At 38.1% G+C, this 12,588-nt stretch overlaps 1 protein-coding gene across 6 annotated transcripts in view; it reads left to right on the top strand.

Annotated features, from left to right (window-relative positions):
• Fas3 (fasciclin 3) overlaps positions 1–12,588 on the top strand; it is a 266,165-nt gene that overhangs the window by 188,736 nt on the left and 64,841 nt on the right. The window contains exon 2 of one of the 6 annotated variants that reach the window (XM_076692049.1): positions 4,838–4,913. The exons of the other annotated variants lie outside the window; for them this stretch is intronic. The gene's annotated coding sequence lies outside the window, so the exon portion shown is untranslated. The remainder of the gene's footprint in view (positions 1–4,837; positions 4,914–12,588) is intronic. 6 annotated transcript variants of the gene reach the window in all.

Here is a 12,588-nt window from a genome sequence, read left to right as displayed (position 1 = left end):
AATCTCTAAAACATTGCTTAATTAGGCAAATCGTGTACCACGGGACCCGTCACATTTCCCGTGTTAAAGCTGGCGTGCACGGAGGACAGCGGGGGAGGCTTAATACGCGTTCGTAACATGCAAAAGATGGGGCTGCTAATGGACGACGAGACTCGACTTTAAACTGGCTACCGTCTAATGTCCTCGTAAGTGCTAATGAACGCCGCTTGTATCCGGCGGACATTTATCCTTTGAGTCGAGCGTCGCGGTTACGTGAAAGACCCCCTAATACACGAGGCTCGCGTGTGCAAGGATGCTTTGAAAAACGAAGGACCTCGACCGTGTTCCCTTCCTCGCTGCTTAACCAACAGGATTAGTTTGGCGACAAAAAGGATCTGGGACCACTCATCTTCTTCGTGGTCGATGGAAAATACAATCACGGTTGGAATTTAGATGGAAATTCCAACGGTGATGCTTCGTCAGCTTCGTTATCTCAAAATGATAATGATTTTATGTAAGAATTCTTCGAAACAATTAATAGAAATTATAAAACATCCGAACCATACTTTGGATCAGCAAAAATTCGCCTCCATCACTCGAGGGTTGGATTATCTGAAGAGAACATTTTATAAAAATATATATTTGTATAAAGATCTGCAGCCCATTCATTACAAATTTGAATTTGCCATCTGTGTAAAGAGGGTTCGAAAAAAGAGTGGTAAAATGGGAATATTTAAATCGAAATTTATTAAATATCTCTGTGATTATTATACCTGTACTCCATTGAAAATATTTCGCAATTGGATGGTATTATTTTGAAATTAATCTTTTTGCTGACAAGTACATATCACATCAATGGACCTCTGGCTTAATAATGATTCAAAAACGTTACAGGGGAAATATTAATATTAAACCTTATGTTTAAAAACAATTTCGGTGAAAATTGCACAGTGGCCGATGGTAATTTAATCCCTGCTTTATTCGGGTATTCATTATTCAAATGAAATTTTGATACAAAGTCGCATCCGAAAATGAGCAGCATGAATATATAATGATCATTACGCAAAAACAGGAATTGTGTTTAATGCTGTAGCCAGAAGATAAGTGAATAAATTATTCATACAAATAGAAGTTTAAAGATCTCACAAGGAACGAAAACAAATTATAATATTTCGTATTGTTTAAAAATTACAACTTTTATTTCAATAAAATATATCATTTCTATTGTATGCTGATGTTATTACGCGGCTCGTTAAGAATTTCAAGAGCTTCCGCTCGTCGACGAAGCGTTCTTGCACAGAAACAAAGGTGGTATGATAAATCATCGACCGTATCTATCAAAAACTCGCAGAGACGAGCTTTATCAAAGGCTCGTATCGATAAGCCATTAAAGGGTTCTGCATAAACTACACTGTGGATGCACTTGACTTAAGCGTTAAGTGTCATTAGCGCCATTATCCCACTTTATGGGAACCGTGGATGTGGGTCGATTCGCTTGAACCGATTATCTGTTCGATCTTCCTTGAATCGATCAATGTATTGATACCGTTGGAGAATATCCCACTAAGCTAATGGAGGATTTACATGGAACTTCAATGATCGTTCATAATTTTGTAAAAGACTTATGTATACGTGTTTGATACTTTGAAATTGTTAGCTGAAATATTATTGTATGCACTTTTATTTGTAACTTTCCTATTTCTCTTGAAGCAAAATTTTCAGAAATATAAAGAGATCACTTCATCTAATGACAAAGATTCTGAAGTTGTTGAAATTGCAAATTTAAACTTCTTTGAAGTAAAATCCTCAAGTAGTACGAAAGAAAGTTACTTTCACGTAATAAGTCGTGTAATTAATGAAAAATCGCGTAAATATTTGAAAGGATTTTTAACGAGGTGTAATTTAAGCTTAAATCAGCAGCGAAGTGTTTGCTGGAAATTGAGTTGGTTTGGACTTATTACCGTGAAATATAGCGGATATAAGTACGTGGCTGTATTTAACCAAGAAATACAGAAATCGACGGCACGAAGGTAGTCAGCAGGAATTGAAAAATGGCCTGGACGTGTTACGAAGTAGTAAACACGGGAATGAAAGTCGGCTTCGTTTTTCGACGAGCCTCTCAACGTCGAACGTACTGGCCATCGCGTCGCTTTTTTTTCTCTTTTCCCCTTCGTCCAGCTTCCTGGGGGATCCTTTCTAACGTGAAAAATGAAGCTAAGTGCGATGTCGAGTAACAGGGCCGATGGGAAAATGTTTAGGTCCGTGGTAGACTATCATTTCTCCGGATCGAAGACGTCCATGTCTCTCATCTTTTGATGAAAATTGTCACGTTGAAAGTTTTTGTGCCATCAATTTTTTAAGAAAGTGTCTGTAAACCAATACTAACAATAAGATTAAATCATTAATCTAATATTGATTATCGCGGTGAAATTGGACATTAATTAGAAAATATATTAAAACTAATTAATGTTTTAATGACTAATTGAAAATTGCAAGGACAATTATTCTGTTTAATTGTAAAATTAAAATATAATCGTGTTTCAATTAAACACACCATTATTATTGGGTGAAATTATCGAGAAAAAATTTCGACGAAATATTTTTCCGAGTGAAACGAAGTTCAGGCGTTAAACAAGCCCGGTGAATTAATTAATTATACCCTGTCCGGCGTTAATTTTCATTTTTTCTTTCCATCTCGCCAAGCTTCGAAGAAAATTTCGCTCTGCCGTTAATTCGGTTTCTCGGTTAGAACGTATCGGTTTTAGCAGCACGGCGTGAAAGAAGATTTTCATAAATTAAAAACTCATTTACCTAACCTTCCGGCGTATATAATTTCGGAAAATGGGTAATACGGTCGCGCCACGTAACACCCCTCGATCGTCGGCATTAGCATTTTTATGGGCGACTTAATACGTAGATTTTGTAGCCCTCTCTCCGATTATGATCCTTCGAGACTAATTTGAACGTGACGGCTAGCTTTACGGAATGCCGCCAGTCACGAAGTGCCATTAAATACTCAGCTTAAGCACCTATTTCTTTTTTCCTTCTCACAGACCGCCCCCGCGTTTTCTGTGAATTAAGTGTTTCGCGAAGGAGCGATTGCTTTTGCTCGTCATGCCACGTTACCTGCTCGTTAGCGATATTCATCGAGTTATTATTTTCCTATGGTTTGTTTGAAGATTTATTAAATTGATGATTTATAGACACCAAGTTTCTTTTGTAAATTTTGAAAATTCTAAAATATAACCAAATAGAGCATATGGAAAATAGTTTCTTCAATTCTTCAAACATTTCGCGTATGTCGATTGCTTGTAGAAACGGATTTACAAGAGGCTTCAATAAATCCTACTTTAAAGAATACAAAATATTGTCGAGTGGCGTTCGAGGAGAAAACGTCGAACCACGAGTGCCAGAAGATGACATCAAAACGAGCACGTATTACGAGAACTCATCTAAATCCTCGTTGCTCCATTTCGGAGACAAATATGGAAGCTGGTCGGGTGTAGCGTACTCTTACGAGGAAACCGTGCATCTCACACGTACACGAGCGCACCTCTGGCTAAGGTACACAGACTGCAATTAATCCAAGGTGTTAAATCAAGGCTCGTGAATGCCTCTCCCTCGTCTGCAGCCGTGACGCCTTCTCTAGCTGAGTGGGTCGCCCCTCGAGACCACCTGCCACGTCTTACAAGCTCGAGTGGAAGCCCGAATTCCTCTTCTAGCCGTCACTCCTTTCATTTTAGACGAGATATCGCGGATCGGGCCCACCTAGCGTCCATTTCATTAGAAATCCTGACGACATCGAAAATGGAGATCGTTGAATCGTGAATTCTGAGAGTTTTTGGAAATTTTATTATTTTCAACGGATCGATACCGCAGAGATACGACATCGAAGTGTCTGGACACCGTTTATATCCTGGAAAATATTCCAGCCTGGATCGCCGAACGCATCCCGCAGCCCGTAAACGGAAACGTAGGATGGAACAGCATTCGTTCGAGCCGACTTTATCAGAGTAGCCGGCTCATTTCCAAAGTAATTCGGTCCTGACGACCATAACTCGTCCGTATCCTCAGTTTCCAACTGCACCAGCGGACTATGTACGTCAAGCAGAAGCAGACAGGTCACTGAAACTGGACGGCACTTTGTCACACTTGCACCATCCGGATTCGGATAAGATACGAGTTCTCATATGGGGCTGCCGTGTTACCGTATTCCCCCGGTACCACCACCCTCGAACGGCAAACTTTAAGTCACGGACGAGCGAAAAATTCCCAATCGATGAGAAATCGGCGCCGATAAAAAAGGAACGTGAATCTTTCTAGCTTCTTTTGTTCGCCGTCTTTATTCGGTTTCGAGACTCCTTTATACTTTATTGGAATCGAGCCTCATTGTTGATGGAACGATTAATCCTTTTAACCCTGAGTTTTGAGAACGATTTTTAGATTTTTGGTAATTTTTTTGTAAAATTCCTTGATGTAATATAGGTGGTGAAGTAAACAAATCAATACCTGAAAATTTCTTCCAGATGAGTTTTTAATGATTAATGCGAAAATTCAATAAACAACGTAAAGGTTTATAATATTTGTTCATTAAAGTTATTACTTCCATAATGTTCATTTATTACTATGTATGATTACAAATATTGACATTATGATCAGAACAGTGGTCGGAAATGCAGTGTTTTGGAAAAGTGTGCTCGTAATGGAGAAATCAATTAATATTATTTGTTGTTTATCGAAGTTTGCTAATTTACGATCGTGCTTGTAACTGTTTAACCAGTTATTGGTTAAAGTCGTGCATTATAAAGTGGTTCGGTGCCGTTATGTTTCAATTAATTGTACTACTTTTCGGTTTCAGGTATGTATCCATAATTGCCTCGGTATCGTCGATTGAGTAATAAACGCTTCGATAAATATGCTGCATCGACCAAAGAGTAAGTACCCTTTAATATCAATTCCAGAAAGATTTATCATATTAATTAACAATAATTCAGCTAATTGATTCGTATTTCTCTTTGTAAATTAAATTTCACATTCATGGAACAGTGTTGAATACTTTATGAATAGGATAGAAATTTTTATCTTTATTATTTATTAGTAAGAACTTGAAAATTAATATTAGTATATTATTGTTTATTTTATATTGGGAATTAGTAAACAATTTTTAGAATCTAACGGTTACGGGAATAATTACGAATTTAATATCTGTATTATCTAATGAATACTAGCCATCAATATTATATCAATATGGTATTAATGGTGTATTAATTTTTGATTGAATTTACTGAAACCCAACTTTCGAATTCAATTGGGATTTCGTGACCACTGCGTAGTAAACACCAAACCACCATTAATAATTATCATTACTATACGAGAGATGTAATATTGTATTATATATGGATTACAAAGATAAATCATACCGACCGTAGAGAGAAATTAAACATTGAGATTGCGTGTTATTTCTAGACATATTTACAATTTATCGTTAATAATTCCGTGAATATAATATATGATTTTCTACAATGTTTCCGCTTTCATATTTCACACTGCCAGAAGTAATTCATCCACTAAAAATAATTGCATGTATCTGTAATATTTTTTTTATTAAATGTAACTGTTGAAAAAAACAAAATTAATTGATTATCACTGAACTCAAAATAAAAATAAAGATTTGTTAGGCAATTTGTTCTCGGTAATTAGCCAATAGAGATCGGCAATATCATTGTCTCGCAGGCAGAGGGTTTTATTGATCACCAATAATAAATAGGGGTCGATAGGTATTGCCACGTTCGCCGTTAATTTACGACGCCACGGTATTAGTTCATTATTGAATTTTCTTAGAAGAGCAAAACGACATTAGCTGAGAAATCCCTAGTCCCTGAGATTACAAGAGCACTAAATAGTTTGGCCATCGTACATTTAGGGATAAGGAGCTTTCTTTAAAAAAGCAATCTTTTCTTTTAGAGTTTAGTATTAGAATTGTTTTTTAATTTCTTCGAATAGGAAAGTTAGGAACGGTGTAATTAACTTTGTACTCCTCTTATTTGCAAGTTGTTTTACAAAACTGATACATTGCGAGCAGCGTAGCTGCAACTGGAAGGGCACAATCTCGTTTAGAGGCGGAGAGAATTGAATTAAATTCTCGGGTAAATTATTTGTCTTCGTGTAACAAGAAACTGCAATGAATCCGGTTTACTTAGGGAATGAACTCGAGGAATTCTGTTTCTCAACTTGCGGGAAGCAATGTAAATCACCGTTCCTCAAGGAACTTCAATTCTTTCACTTGAAGCATGTACTTCACTCTAATTTACAATTTACACCATAGCCTCAAAAGATCCTTTGAAAAATGTCCATTTATCTTCTCTAAATTTAAACAATTATCAAAACTTCCCCTGCAAGGTTCAATTGAATCCTCGAGTAATCTTCCACAACGTGCTGTCAGAGAATACTAATATGCCGGTGCAATTTCCGGAGCTTTTCATTCTGACACGTAAGAAACAACGAGCAACGACTTTCACCTAATACCCGAACGAAAAACTCTCGCTGAAGACACGAAAGAAGAAAGCAAGACAGGAAAAGGAAAACACGAAACCGATGGTCCCGTGAAGCGTATCAGAATCCACGAGCTCATCGCGTACCAGCTGTGCTCTGAAAGAAAGCTAGTCGATTTAATTTAGCAAAGATAAAAAGAAGAAACGACCGGGATATCGTTACCGGAACGACTTAATTCGCCGAATAAAACGAAACTGAACCGATGTTACTATGGAGACGCTCGCTTGTGGCCACGAACAAGTGGCTAACGGACAGAAGGGTAAAGTAAAATGATAATAAAGAAAAAAGAAAAGGATAAGATGTAGGACGAAGAAAGTACAGGGGTTTGGGTAACGATTCGACCACTCGAATTTTAGCCCAGGTGCAGAGACATTTCTCCTTGAAAACAAAAATGCGAAGAGTGACGAGAGAAGAAACAAAAAAAAAAAGAAAAAGGAAAAGGGAATGATGAACGAAGGTTGGTGGGTTAGGCTGTGCGATTCCGAGAAGAAGAGGAGGATTGGGAAGAGGGTGGTGGAAGGAAGAAACGGGATGAGTGGAAACGTCGGTGCCTCGATGGAATTTACTGCTCGCGTCGGAAGTATTCTAAGAGGGTTGCTTCCACGCTGCTGGATAACAGAAAGTGGAAGCCAGCGCCTAGGTGGTTTATTTGAATGCCTACTTCAGGGAGGCTGCCGTACCGGCACCGACTTTTTACGGCGCGACCCTCTCGTGTGTTCTGGAAATCGTCTCCGTTTCTGCATACATATCGTGCCTAGAATCGGCTCGTTGCGATTCCGGCCAAACAATTCTCCATTACCCTTCTGTCGTCCGGAAACTAATATCGAAAGGATCGTCTGGTGTGTATCTGTGACCAGGATAATTTTCCTCCTTTCACGTTCCATCGGCTTTCGATTTCGCAAATTGTTACCAGCTCATGCAGAATCAATATGTGTGATTGGATCAAAACGGTGTACTGAATGGTATTGATAGAATTTTGAAAAGGGTTAAGAAACGGACGATTAATGGTTACGAGCGAGGGAAATTCCTGGCGAAATTGGAACGGAAGCGGCCTTTCAAAGGCGAACCCCCACCCAAAAATTCGTCGAGTCACGTTAAGCGGCAACTGGATGGCCACGTCTTATCAGGAATTCCAGGCCAGGACTTGGTGACTGCGCTGTTCGACCCAAGGGGGATAAAATCGAACAGACCGGCGTAACGAGGATCTGCGGGGCCGCAAAACGGGAGTGATCTAGACAAACGACCGTGCGGTCAAGGAGTGGCAGCTTCGAGCTATCTGCCATGACAGAGAACTTGCTCGTCCACACGTTCCTCCGGGACTTCTCTCGCCGCTGACGCGATGAACCTGCACGTTATTATCCTCCGCGTTCCACAGGACGCCTGTTTCCTGCGATGGAAATTTCTCTCTAACCTTGCGTCAACTGTTTCCATACATCTTATCAGCGATGTTTGTTAAACAGAATGCTTTTCTTTCATTCGAAAGCTGTACATCCTAATAGTTGTTCAGATTCAAAGCAATTTGAAATGATGATTTCCTTCAATTATTGAAGTGCCAAAAAGGGCGATTCATTCGTATGTTATATTCTGATTTAATTGAGGTATTAACGAAACAAATAATTGTTGCAGACATTTTAATGATATTTCTGTGAGTCTGAATAATTTGCAAATGATGTAGCCTGTTTATTCGATACATTGTGATGCATAATGAATCGGGCTGTTAATGCAAATTAATTCAGTCATCCTATGGAATAAATACGGCGTAAAATTAGCGTTGTATTATTTTGCTGTGTAATGAAGCTAAATTAATTTCAACATCTTCGAATTGACGAAACTTGTATTGATCTTTTGGTTATGAAATTTTCATTATTTCTTTTAAAACAGTTTCTCTTCAAACATTTTTATTTTAACGCTCAGAAATAGTACTCTTTCTTTTGTTTCAATTTAGTCAATCTAAAACTCACGTTTTATCTCTTCAACTCGCGATTGTTATAGCCAGATCGACAGATTTTTCCCGTTCTTTCCATACGACTGACGAGCTGTATTGGTCGTACGTATGCAAATTTTGGAATAAAAGAAAAGAAGAACTGGGACAGAGAAAGAAAGAAGAAGAAAACTCGTAACGTTGCTCGATCGACGGTATTTATATTCATGCGACTGCTCGCGACGGTGTCCCAGAAAAAAAAGGGTGCTTCGTTACAGCATTACCTCGTTTCGATCAATTTCCAAAGTCAATTGAAGCGTGACCGGGAGATCACCCCAGGGAAAGCGAAATTTAAAGGGGACCACCCATCTACTCTCGTTTCGATACATTCGGTAAAAGATCCTCGCTGCCGATAGGCTTTCCCGTTTTAATTTCATTCCACACCCTGTACCTGTTCAGTTGACTACGAAACAGTGACTACAGATCCAACAAGAATGGGCATGCCTTTGTTCTCGAGGGGTCATGATTTTGGGGGTTCTAATCCTCACATGTGAGGATAGGAGTTCGTGTACAGAGTAGAGTTGGGATAGTCGTGTCTGTTTTACCAATCCAACTACACCTCATTGCGTATTTACAGCAAAGTATTTAACTCTTTGATAAAATAAATTGGTATTCGTGGAAAATTGCTCAATTTCATTGCACAATTAATTCGCACAAAATCATTTAGAGAATATTTGAAAATATTGCAATTGTGCTAATTCCAATGAGAATAATTTAAAACATAGAAATTATTATTATCACTGTAATGAAACACGATTAATATTGCAAGCTTCGTTCCAAAGAAATGACAATTAATTTAACATTGAACACAAACAACGATATTTCCAAGGGTTTTCATGGAAGAAGGAAAGAAACTACCATGAAATTGAGCGAATTCCAGTGCAAAGTGAAGACACAGAAAGAGCGACAAAGAATTTTGGTAGAACGTTTTGGTCAGCCTCGAGATGAAATGCTTCGAATGAAATTAAACGTCACGGAAGGCCGGTTTGGGTGAAACGGACTAATTTAAAAAAAAAATTGTAAGTAGAAAGGTGGTGTGTCAGTCGATGAAAGGTTCAAAGGGAATTGTCGATAGTGGAAGCGTGGAATTAGGATGGGCGTGGTCGTTTTCAAGTATCCTTCATCTTCCGCAAGAAGACTTTGATCTGGCCTGAAGCATCGTCCGTTTTCCAGAGAACGAATTGCATCCGCGATTGCATCGCACTTAAAGGCACTTCTTTTGCGCCGTTTTAAAGTCCTTTGCCGACATTTCCTTTCTCCTTGCTTTTTCGTTCGGGAAAACGAAATATTTCCGTCGCGATTTCAACGTCATCCTTCAACTATTTATCTTACGTTAATTACGTTAATTACGGAGCAAACGAGCGACGACCGGTCAATGTAAACTTTCCATCGGTTGTTGAAAAACTTCGGCACTGTCCCGATAAAGAAATTAACTAGGATTGATATTACAGACGACTGTAATTAATTCAACTATTTTACTGTTTTTTTTATTGACCGCCATCGTTTTTACTGCACTTAATAATATTCACGAATTACCACTTAAGAGGAGAAAATATTTATTGCACTGATTCTACTTTCATGTTTGCTTTTCTCTAATTTAAGTATTCGAAATGGTCGAATATTTTAAAGAATCAATAGTTTTTGTAATTTTACTTCTATTTTTTATTTAAAAAATGGTGTACTTATATATATGGAAACTATAACGTAGCACGTATGCTACATTAATATTTTGTGTACCAATTCGACGGAAAACTATGCCAATCAAATTTTCAAATAAATCTCTGTTAATTATCCGTATTCAGGGTTCACTACAATATATAAATTCGATCCACAATACGAGTGGATTACGCAAAGTCAGCCATCTCTATTATATTTACGGGAACAATGAGAATCGTTGAATATTATGTTCGCATTAATTTCGAATCGTGAATAATAGTGGTACGATGTTAATTGTTTTGACGTCCATAATGTACCTTTAATAATGAATTAATCGAGGATAATGCTTGGTCAATGCAAAATAATCGAAGTCATTAGTTGGAATAACTTGTGAAAGGAAAATTGTAGTACACGAGGCGAATCGTCAGACACAATTATGCATTTCACGAGACGTCTTACGTCGAACAAAGGTATTTCTTATTCAGAAACTCTCATCCGCGTGCCGAACATTCGTGTTCTTCTTTTGTCGTGTATTTTCGTTGCGAATAGAATGCGAGACATTGACGTTCCATCATCTTGAAAAGAGGAGAGGAAAAGGTTGTCGAAGGATGTTCCGGCTATTTTTTTGTGGAAAGAAAAAAATTTCTTCGCGACGACGTTTCTTATTGATCGAACATTTGATTCGTTTTACCGGTACAAATGCAAGGGACTTTGAATAATTCGCGGAATAAAAGAATTCCATATCTTTTCTTCTTCGTATCCTCGCATCTTTTCCAACTGTTCGATTATGGATTAATAATATTGCAAACATTTTACGGCTCGAAGTTACGATCGCACATAAATCACAGCAGGACATTTTATTTTTACGAGTGTTACCCGATTCGAATTGAACAATACACGAAAAATTGATTCGAATCCGTAAGGTCGCAGTGAACTCGTTCCCATCGCTGCTCTTCATTCGTCATGCTTTCACTTTATCCATTGGTGAAGCGTGTTTAGCTCGTTAAAACAGATCCGAGGTGATCGTCAAATGGACAGCAATAAACTTGTCACGTAAATCAGCGATTTTTCCCATCGATTGTTCACCTGTCCAAGTGGGGGTAACGCTTTTGTATCAGGTATTGTTCGGTTCTCCGAAAGATCTGATGCTCTGATCGATTAGCAGTTCGTCATTTCTTGGGTCGGTATAATTACCGATCGATGAATCAATGTTGCAGAACATTGATCAAAGGAGAAACATGTTTTCCTTTATAGTGTATGTATAACAATAATAAAGAAATTATTATTTGTGAATGAAAAATTGTATGGAGACCATTTTTTATCGTTTATTTTAAGGGTGTCTACAGGATGCTTTGATTAAAATTAGTCATCAATAAAATTACTTAATTTAAAATAGTATATAGAAAAATAAATAATCCTAAATTTTCTATGTAAACAATATAATATCATTTAAATTCTAGCTTCTTGTCAAAACGAAGGCAAGAAACATAGCCGTCTAACGAACGCTCGAATTTGTGGCCATAAAATAGGAGAAAATACGCTCGAATTGCGAAGAGGGTTTGTAAGATGGAATACCGAGGTCGGGAAACAAATTTTCCCGGTGTAGCTCGGAAAGCGATAACAAGCAGCCTTCTCTTTGCTACTTCCTTTTTCCTTTTCATATTAACCGCGTACATTTGCCACGGAAGAGGAGCTCGCTGTTTTTTTCCCCGGTCCGCGAGAGATCGTGCAATCCGGCCCGGCTAATTCGAGCAAGAAGAAGCCGACCAAATCCCGGTTAAAGTGTCTTTGAGATATTTTCCCGGCTTGAGAAAAGTCTGTACGTCCGTCTAAAGCCGCCGCCTGATGTACCAATTTCAGGGTAAATATTTCTTTCTTCCAATTTTGCCTGGCTCCGTCTCGTCTTCGCCTTGCTACCCTCTCGGTCAACTTTGTATTCATTACGGAATCTCGTCAACCCTTAACCTAAACAAATTGGATCGCGTCTGGTGAAACGACCGTCGATTCCTGCCACAAACTTTGGGTAAAAGTGGCTGCTCGATTTCTTCTTTTCATTTTGATTAACGTCGTCAACCAGAAGATTCACATTCGTGATAGGGTAATTCTGTGGAAAAAATGATAAAATTTCATTAAATATATAAAAAATTATAAATTACTAAAGAAATTTGATATATATTTTTCTTTTATTTGGTACATAAAAGGTCGCGTCATTTTATTTTATGGTCCCCACTAGGGGCGCACAATCTCAATTCTTTTCTTTAAGCATTCATGGGACTCGAAACGTGAAATACACCGCGAGACCCGTTATCTTTCCACATACTTTACCATTCTGTTTTCCAATGTCTCCGTTTCCACATAAATAAGCTTCGTTTTCTCGTTCGCTCCGCTCTCGGACCCGATTTAAAATTTACATTTCACTT

The sequence above is a fragment of the Osmia lignaria genome, chromosome 14 (genome assembly GCF_051020975.1).
Source record: "Osmia lignaria lignaria isolate PbOS001 chromosome 14, iyOsmLign1, whole genome shotgun sequence".
Classification (NCBI taxonomy): domain Eukaryota; kingdom Metazoa; phylum Arthropoda; class Insecta; order Hymenoptera; family Megachilidae; genus Osmia; species Osmia lignaria.
The sequence above is the reverse complement of the archived record's forward strand: the minus strand, read 5'-3'. Positions and strand labels throughout refer to the sequence as shown.